The 10,305-nt window shown below is 35.5% G+C and overlaps 1 long non-coding RNA gene across 1 annotated transcript; it reads right to left on the bottom strand.

Moving 5' to 3' along the window:
• Positions 1-1,148: 1,148 nt before the first annotated feature.
• Positions 1,149-2,925, bottom strand: LOC308680370. Its single transcript, XR_014028910.1, has 3 exons — positions 2,886-2,925; positions 2,324-2,398; positions 1,149-2,248 (listed from the first exon to the last, which is right to left on the bottom strand). It is a non-coding gene; the product is annotated as an uncharacterized lncRNA (long non-coding RNA).
• Between the last annotated feature and the right edge of the window lie 7,380 nt (positions 2,926-10,305).

Here is a 10,305-nt window from a genome sequence, read left to right as displayed (position 1 = left end):
CTGATGCTTCATAAGCCATATAGATGTCCATATCTGACCTTTTGAACTCATTTGTGGTCAAAGTGTCCTAAAAAAATTTCAAACTATATAAAGTTATAGACTCCTTTTGATGATAAATCAGCTATACAGAGGTCCCCTTTTTTGACCTCCTGAACATATTTCTGGCCAAAGAGTCCTCGATCTTACTTTTTCTATACAGAATCCTTTTGATGCTTCATAAGCCATATAGATGTCCATATCTGACCGTTTGAACTTATTTGTGGTCAAAGTGTCCTACATTTTTTTCAAACCATAGAAAGTGATACACTCCTTTTGATGATAAATCAGCTATACAGAGGTCCCCGTTTGACCTCCAGAACATGTTTCTGGCCAAAGAGTCCTCGATTTTGGGCTTTCTATACATACTCATAGACTCCTTCTGATGCTTCATAAGCCATATAGATGTCCATATCTGACATTTTGAACTTACAGTATTTGTGGTCAAAGTGTCCTAAAAGTTTTTCAAACTATAGAAAGTTATAGACTCCTTTTGATGATAAATCAGCTATACAGAGGGCCCCTTTTGACCTCCTGAACATATTTCTGGCCAAAGAGTCCTCGATCTTGCTTTTTCTATACATACTCCTTCTGATGCTTCATAAGCCATATAGATGTCCATATCTGACCGTTTGAACTTATTTGTGGTCAAAGTGTCCTAAAAAATTTTCAAACTATAGAAAGTTATAGACTCCTTTTGATGATAAATCAGCTATTCAGAGGGCCCCTTTTGACCTCCAGAATATATTTCTGGCCAAAGAGTCCTCGATCTTGCGTTTTCTATACATACTCATAGACTGCTTCTGATGCTGCATAAGCCATATACACTGTAAAAAGTAAAGGTGCCTGGAGGAACCTTTTGGGGTTCTTCACTTTGCCACACCGGCGGAACCGTCTGTAGATCCTCTAGGCACCCTTTAAAAAGGGGTGGTTCTCTGAGGAACCACACAGGCTTCCTGAGGAACTCTTATATGAAGCACTGTGTGGAACCACTGTGGGTGCCTCCAGGAACCAAATTTCTATTATTTTTTTATTTATTAGTATTAAATTAATTTCATGTTGTTACTACAGTTACCATAAACTTCTATTATAATAAACAAACTGAACCAAATACAAAATAAGAATTGTTTATTACATATTTTAGATCCATTTTAATACATACACTTCAATGCACTTGGGGAAAAAGCTAGTAATAGATTCATATCAATGAATACACACAAAAAAAAATTGTATAATACATAAGTAACATGAATAATCAACCACGTGTATACAATAGGCTACACAAGAAAAGACATCTCAACAAAATGCATAGAAAACACATGTTCCATGTAATAAATCAATGTAAAAAATTAAAATGGACTAATTAAAAATGTCCATCTTCACTTAATTTTAAAACGTGTTTCAGTTCGCTTAAGTCTGACGCTACTGTTTCCAAGTCCAAAAGCTCTCTCAGATGCCAAAAACAAATAACAGTGCTAATATGCACTCATTGTTCTGTAATATTCCTGAAAATTATGATCCTAACCTTTATCTCTATTCCGAAATCTCAGATGGTTTAGTTGTTCAGCTATTTTGAATTATAAAATGTTGACGTCTGGGATGCCGTGAGACTGGAGACTGTAATGTACACTATGGCTTTTGAAAAGCTTAAATGTGTGACTTGAATCAACAGTTCCCATAAATGGTTGTTGAGTATTCTCAATATCTAGAAACAAGATAAAGGAAGTAGAAGTAGAGGCTTCGACCCGGAAACAGTATTCCTTATGTCACAACAAGCAGAAAACATTTTCCATTTGAACAGAGTTAAGGTGCAGTAAAATTATCTGTTGTTCTGTGAATGTTCACTGGTGAATTCAGTCATTTCAATAAGAATCCACACGATCAGCAATTTTGTGTGGTGCTTCATACATTACATTGCTACACTGCTGACAATGGTCAATGGACCTTTTTGCCTGTGTAATTTCATGAAATTCACAAATGTGACGCACCTTTACTCACTGCAACATAAAATGCAATCAATTATAAAATCTTCACAAGGGACATGTGAGGTGCTTAACGAGTTAGAAAAGTGAAAAGGTGCATCAGCTTCATTTTCTGTTTGTTTTTCCTCTTTTCTGGTGGATGGTCCAGGCACTTCAATGATTTTCAGGTCTACAGGAGGATTTTTATTCTTGTTCAAACTTCAAACTTGTATTTCAGTTTACCGAGATCCCTGCAAAGTACAACATTTACTGTTAGGTTAAAGTGATAGTTGTGAAATTTAAATAATTTCCTCAGCGTTCCAAACCTGTTTGACTTTCTGTCTGTGGAACCCAAAAGCAGATCTCAGGTATAATGCAAACCCCGTCACCATTCAATTTCACTGCATGAAACACAAGCAGAAAACAAATGTGTAAATCATTCATGAAACCATTCTTATGTACACTTGTCTAGTTCAATTCAATGCAACAATTTATGTAAAAATGGTTAAGGTCCAAAAATGTCCCAGAAAAGATCCTAAAAATAATCAATGAATTCACAACTCATGTGTTATGGTTTGTGTTGTAAGTCTTATGAAGCCATTTAATAGCTTTTTCCTTTTTTGTCGAAAAAGATCAAACTTGAAGTTATAATTCAGGGTTCAAATGTCTTATATTCAAATGCATATGATTAAGGTATAGCCTATAAAAAATGCATAGCATTATTGGCTCCAAAGATATTACATGAATGTAACATGAATGAGATTTGAGAGCATGAGGGAAGAAGATTTTCAGAGAATAACTGATTTAAAAACAAGTACACAGTCAAACAATACAATTGCACACAGAGTTCATAGTAATAATGTACTTGCATGTGGTGCAGGTACTTACTGTAATTCAATGTTGCCACTGAAACTTTGTACTGGTTGTTCTGGGGAAACAAAATAACAAAGCTGATTATTCACAACATAATATTTATTGACCAGTAAATGGCTTTAAAATGGTATTTGAGAGAATGAGGGCAACTGTAGTAAGTAAAGTTAGGCTAAACAAAAACAGACCAAATATTAACCTGCTTTTGTTATTCATAACAAACGCCAATGACGACAGCAGGAATCAGCTAAATTAGTTAGGCTGTATATCAGCAATTTGAAGACACAGTTTACAGAATATGTTGAATTGAATGACTAACTTTAAATCAATCTAAGACAATAAGTCAATAATTTCCATTTGTTCATTAGATCAACGTAGTTAGCATCGCGGCTAAAACCTTCCTACCAGATACTGTACAATAAACGAGTGGTAAACACTGTAAAAACGTAGTAATGCATAATAAATTTAGTATATATATGTGTGTTTGAATATAGTGAGTATTTATATTTCTTTGGCGAGTTTACAAACCTTGTAACGGAGAGCAGAACAAACGGCGGAAGATGCGGCAGGCTTTGATGAGGAGGAGTATGGAGCCGTTACTTTCAAACTCGATGACGTCAATCAGCTGAGCTTTGTTGCGCGCGAGCAGCGCGAGCATCAGTGAAGCGACGACAGCAGAGGAATAGCAGCAGTTTCGGGACAGAATAAAACCTTTATCCTCCTGGTTCTTCTTCTTCAAATAATAATTTATGAAGATGTAAAAAATATTATTTTTTACTATTATTTATTCAATAATAATTAATGATTTTTTATTATTAATATTATTATTATTTAGTGTTGTTGTTTAAGGTTTAAATTAATCAATAAAATAGGCCTATACTACATAAATGTAAGCTACCCAGGTGAAAAAGACGTACTGTTAAATGTATTAATATGCATTAAAGTAGGTTATATTTGTATTGAAGGCCTACTAAAAACACACTCAAGTACATTTTTAATAGTAGCCTACGTATTTTTCATCTGGGTATGTATACTGAATCAAACTTAAGTAATAATAGGATAATAATAATATCATTCTGGCCTTACTGAACCATTGGGTTCCTCCAGATGCTGGCTTTAACATAAGAGATCCTCCAGGAACCACTTAAATGTTAAAAGATCTTCCAATAACCCTTTTATCACATTCAAGTTCCTCTATTTTCCCCCAAAGCACTTCAAGGTCTCATAGTAATGAAAAGGTGACTCCAGAACCTCTGAACTAAATACAAAGTGCTTAAAGGATCCCATAAGTTCCAGCAAGAACCTCAAATATTGTCAATGCTCCTCCAGTAACCCTACTATAGGAGAAAGAGCTTTGAGGCACTTAAATTACATTTTTAAGTTCCTTGAGTATCCGACAGGATATTTGAGGCTCCTTTAGTTTTTACAGTGTAGATGTCCATATCTGACTTTTTGAACTTATTTGTGGTCAAAGTGTCCTCAATTTTTCAAACTATAGAAAGTTATAGACTCCTTTTGATGATAAATCAGCTATACAGAGGTCCCTTTTTGACCTACTGAACATATTTCTGGCCAAAGAGTCCTCGAACTTCCGTTTTCTATACATACTCCTTCTGATGCTTCATAAGCCATATAGATGTCCATATCTGACCTTTTGAACTTATTTGTGGTCAAAGTGTCCTAAATATTTTTCAAACTATAGAAAGTTATAGACTCCTTTTGATGATAAATCAGCTATACAGAGGTCCCCGTTTGACCTCCTGAACATATTTCTGGCCAAAGAGTCCTCAATCTAGGGCTTTCTATACATTCTCATAGACTCCTTCCGATGCTTCATAAGCCATATAGATGTCCATATCTGACCTTTTGAACTTATTTGTGGTCAAAGTGTCCTCAAAATGTTTCAAACTATAGAAAGTTATAGACTCCTTTTTGATGATAAATCAGCTATACAGAGGTCCCCTTTTGACCTCCTGAACATATTTCTGGCCAAGGAGTCCTCAATCTTGCGTTTTCTATACATACTCCTTCTGATGCTTCATAAGCCATATAGATGTCCATATCTGACTTTTTGAACTTATTTGTGGTCAAAGTGTCCTCAATTTTTCAAACTATAGAAAGTTATAGACTCCTTTTGATGATAAATCAGCTATTCAGAGGGCCCCTTTTGACCTCCAGAACATATTTCTGGCCAAAGAGTCCTCAATCTTGCGTTTTCTATACATACTCATAGACTCCTTCTGATGTTTCATAAGCCATATATATGTCCATATCTGACATTTTGAACTTATTTGTGGTCAAAGTGTCCTCAATTTTTCAAACTATAGAAAGTTATAGACTCCTTTTGATGATAAATCAGCTATTCAGAGGGCCCCTTTTGACCTCCAGAACATATTTCTGGCCAAAGAGTCCTCAATCTTGCGTTTTCTATACATACTCATAGACTCCTTCTGATGTTTCATAAGCCATATATATGTCCATATCTGACATTTTGAACTTATTTGTGGTCAAAGTGTCCTCAATTTTTCAAACTATAGAAAGTTATAGACTCCTTTTGATGATAAATCAGCTATACATAGGGCCCCCTTTGACCTCCAGAACATATTTCTGGCCAAATAGTCCTCAATCTTGGGCTTTCTATACATACTCCTTCTGATGCTTCATAAGCCATATAGATGTCCATATCTGACCGTTTGAACTTATTTGTGGTCAAAGTGTCCTAAAAAATTTTCAAACTATAGAAAGTTATAGACTCCTTTTGATGATAAATCAGCTATTCAGAGGGCCCCTTTTGAACTCCAGAATATATTTCTGGCCAAAGAGTCCTCGATCTTGCGTTTTCTATACATACTCATAGACTGCTTCTGATGCTGCATAAGCCATATAGATGTCCATATCTGACTTTTTGAACTTATTTTTGGTCAAAGTGTCCTCAATTTTTCAAACTATAGAAAGTTATAGACTCCTTTTGATGATAAATCAGCTATACAGAGGTCCCTTTTTGACCTACTGAACATATTTCTGGCCAAAGAGTCCTCGATCTTCCGTTTTCTATACATACTCCTTCTGATGCTTCATAAGCCATATAGATGTCCATATCTGACCTTTTGAACTTATTTGTGGTCAAAGTGTCCTAATTTTTTTTCAAACTATAGAAAGTTATAGACTCCTTTTGATGATAAATCAGCTATACAGAGGTCCCCTTTTGACCTCCAGAACATATTTCTGGCCAAAGAGTCCTCGATCTTGCGCTTTCTATACATACTCATAGACTCCTTCTGATGCTTCATAAGCCATATAGATGTCCATATCTGACCTTTTGAACTTATTTGTGGTCAAAGTGTCCTAAATATTTTTCAAACTATAGAAAGATATAGACTCCATTTTTGATGATAAATCAGCTATACAGAGGTCCCCTTCTGACCTCCTGAACATATTTCTGGCCAAAGAGTCCTCAATCTTGGGCTTTCTATACATACTCATAGACTCCTTTTGATGCTTCATAAGCCATATAGATGTCCATATCTGGCATTTCTAACTTATTTGTGGTCAAAATGTCCTAACATTTTTCAAACTATAGAAAGTTATAGACTACTTTTGATGATAAATCAGCTATACAGAGGTCCCCTTTTGACGTCCCTTTTTGACCTACTGAACATATTTCTGGCCAAAGAGTCCTCGATCTTGTGTTTTCTATACATACTCCTTCTGATGCTTCATAAGCCATATAGATGTCCATATCTGACTTTTTGAACTTATTTGTGGTCAAAGTGTCCTCAAAATTTTTCAAACTATAGAAAGTTATAGACTCCTTTTGATGATAAATCAGCTATACAGAGGTCCCCTTTTGAGCTATTGAACATATTTCTGGCCAAAGAGTCCTCGATCTTGCGTTTTCTATACATACTCCTTCTGATGCTTCATAAGCCATATAGATGTCCATATCTGACTTTTTGAACTTATTTTTAGTCAAAGTGTCCTCAAAATGTTTCAAACTATAGAACGTTATAGACTCCTTTTGATGATAAATCAGCTATTCAGAGGTCCCCTTTTGACCTCCTGAACATATTTCTGGCCAAAGAGTCCTCGATCTTGTGTTTTCTATACATACTCCTTCTGATGCTTCATAAGCCATATAGATGTCCATATCTGACTTTTTGAACTTATTTGTGGTCAAAGTGTCCTCAAAATTTTTCAAACTATAGAAAGTTATAGACTCCTTTTGATGATAAATCAGCTATACAGAGGTCCCCTTTTGAGCTATTGAACACATTTCTGGCCAAAGAGTCCTCAATCTTGCGTTTTCTATACATACTCATAGACTCCTTCTGATGTTTCATAAACCATATAGATGTCCATATCTGACATTTTGAACTTATTTGTGGTCAAAGTGTCCTAAATTTTTTTCAAACTATAGAAAGTTATAGACTCCTTTTGATGATAAATCAGCTATACAGAGGTCCCCTTTTGACCTCCTGAACATATTTCTGGCCAAAGATTCCTCGATCTTGCGTTTTCTATACATACTCCTTCTGATGCTTCATAAGCCATATAGATGTCCATATCTGACATTTTGAACTTATTTGTGGTCAAAGTGTCCTCAAAATGTTTCAAACTATAGAAAGTTATAGACTCCTTTTGATGATAAATCAGCTATACAGAGGTCCCCTGTTGACCTACTGAACATATTTCTGGCCAAAGAGTCCTCGATCTTGGGCTTTCTATACATACTCATAGACTCCTTCCGATGCTTCGTAAGCCATATAGATGTCCATATCTGACCTTTTGAACTTATTTGTGGTCAAAGTGTCCTAAAAATTTTCAAACTATATAAAGTTATAGACTCCTTTTGATGATAAATCAGCTATACAGAGGGCCCCTTTTGACCTACTGAACATATTTCTGGCCAAAGAGTCCTCGATCTTGGACTTTCTATACATACTCATAGACTCCTTCTGATGATTCATAAGCCATATAGATGTCCATATCTGACATTTTGAACTTATTTGTGGTCAAAGTGTCCTCAAAATTTTTCAAACTATAGAAAGTTATAGACTCCTTTTGATGATAAATCAGCTATTCAGAGGTCCCCTTTTGACCTCCTGAACATATTTCTGGCCAAAGAGTCATCGATCTTGCGTTTTCTATACATACTCCTTCTGATGCTTCATAAGCCATATAGATGTCCATATCTGACATTTTGAACTTATTTGTGGTCAAAGTGTCCTCAAAATGTTTCAAACTATAGAAAGTTATAGACTCCTTTTGATGATAAATCAGCTATTCAGAGGTCCCTTTTTGACCTCCTGAACATATTTCTTGCCAAAGAGTCCTCGATCTTGCGTTTTCTATACATACTCCTTCTGATGCTTCATAAGCCATATAGATGTCCATATCTGACTTTTTGAACTTATTTGTGGTCAAAGTGTCCTAAATTTTTTTCAAACTATAGAAAATTATAGACTCCTTTTGATGATAAATCAGCTATTCAGAGGGCCCCTTTTGACCTCCAGAACATATTTCTGGCCAAAGAGTCCTCAATCTTGCGTTTTCTATACATACTCATAGTCTCCTTCTGATGTTTCATAAGCCATATAGATGTCCATATCTGACATTTTGAACTTATTTGTGGTCAAAGTGTCCTAAAAATTTTTCAAACTATAGAAAGTTATAGACTCCTTTTGATGATAAATCAGCTATACAGAGGGACCCTTTTGACCTCCTGAACATATTTCTGGCCAAAGAGTCCTCGATCTTGCGTTTTCTATACATTCTCCTTCTGATGCTTCATAAGCCATATAGATGTCCATATCTGACCTTTTGAACTTATTTGTGGTCAAAGTGTCCTCAAAATGTTTCAAACTATAGAAAGTTATAGACTCCTTTTGATGATAAATCAGCTATTCAGAGGTCCCCTTTTGACCTCCTGAACATATTTCTGGCCAAAGAGTCCTCGATCTTGCGTTTTCTATACATACTCCTTCTGATGCTTCATAAGCCATATAGATGTCCATATCTGACATTTTGAACTTATTTGTGGTCAAAGTGTCCTCAAAATTTTTCAAACTATAGAAAGTTATAGACTCCTTTTGATGATAAATCAGCTATTCAGAGGGCCCCTTTTGACCTCCAGAACATATTTCTGGCCAAAGATTCCTCAATCTTGCGTTTTCTAGACATACTCATAGACTCCTTCTGATGTTTCATAAGCCATATAGATGTCCATATCTGACATTTTGAACTTATTTGTGGTCAAAGTGTCCTAAAAAAATTTCAAACTATAGAAAGTTATAGACTCCTTTTGATGATAAATCAGCTATACAGAGGGACCCTTTTGACCTCCTGAACATATTTCTGGCCAAAGAGTCCTCGATCTTGCGTTTTCTATACATTCTCCTTCTGATGCTTCATAAGCCATATAGATGTCCATATCTGACATTTTGAACTTATTTGTGGTCAAAGTGTCCTAAATTTTTTCAAACTATAGAAAGTTATAGACTCCTTTTGATGATAAACCAGCTATACAGAGGTCCCCTTTTGACCTCCTGAACATATATCTGGCCAAAGAGTCCTCGATCTTGCGTTTTCTATACATACTCCTTCTGATGCTTCATAAGCCATATAGATGTCCATATCTGACTTTTTGAACTTATTTGTGGTCAAAGTGTCCTCAATTTTTCAAACTATAGAAAGTTATAGACTCCTTTTGATGATAAATCAGCTATTCAGAGGTCCCCTTTTGACCTCCTGAACATATTTCTTTCCAAAGAGTCCTCGATCTTGCGTTTTCTATACATTCTCCTTCAGATGCTTCATAAGCCATATAGATGTCCATATCTGACTTATTGAACTTATTTGTGGTCAAAGTGTCCTCAAAATTTTTCAAACTATAGAAAGTTATAGACTCCTTTTGATGATAAATCAGCTATTCAGAGGGCCCCTTTTGACCTCCAGAACATATTTCTGGCCAAAGAGTCCTCAATCTTGCGTTTTCTATACATACTCATAGACTCCTTCTGATGTTTCATAAGCCATATAGATGTCCATATCTGACATTTTGAACTTATTTGTGGTCAAAGTGTCCTACATTTTTTTCAAACTATAGAAAGTTATAGACTCCTTTTGATGATAAATCAGCTATAAAGAGGTCCCCTTTTGACCTCCTGAACATATTTCTGGCCAAAGAGTCCTCGATCTTGCGTTTTCTATACATACTCCTTCTGATGCTTCATAAGCCATATAGATGTCCATATCTGACATTTTGAACTTATTTGTGGTCAAAGTGTCCTACATTTTTTTCAAACTATAGAAAGTTATAGACTCCTTTTTGATGATAAATCAGCTATACAGAGGTCCCCTTTTGACCTCCTGAACATATTTCTGGCCAAAGAGTCCTCGATCTTGCGTTTTCTATACATACTCCTTCTGATGCTTCATA

The sequence above is a fragment of the Scardinius erythrophthalmus genome (assembly GCF_964197995.2).
Source record: "Scardinius erythrophthalmus genome assembly, chromosome: 20".
Classification (NCBI taxonomy): Eukaryota; Metazoa; Chordata; class Actinopteri; order Cypriniformes; family Leuciscidae; genus Scardinius; species Scardinius erythrophthalmus.
Note: the sequence above shows the minus strand (reverse complement) of the source record. Positions and strands in the feature narration are given on the sequence as shown.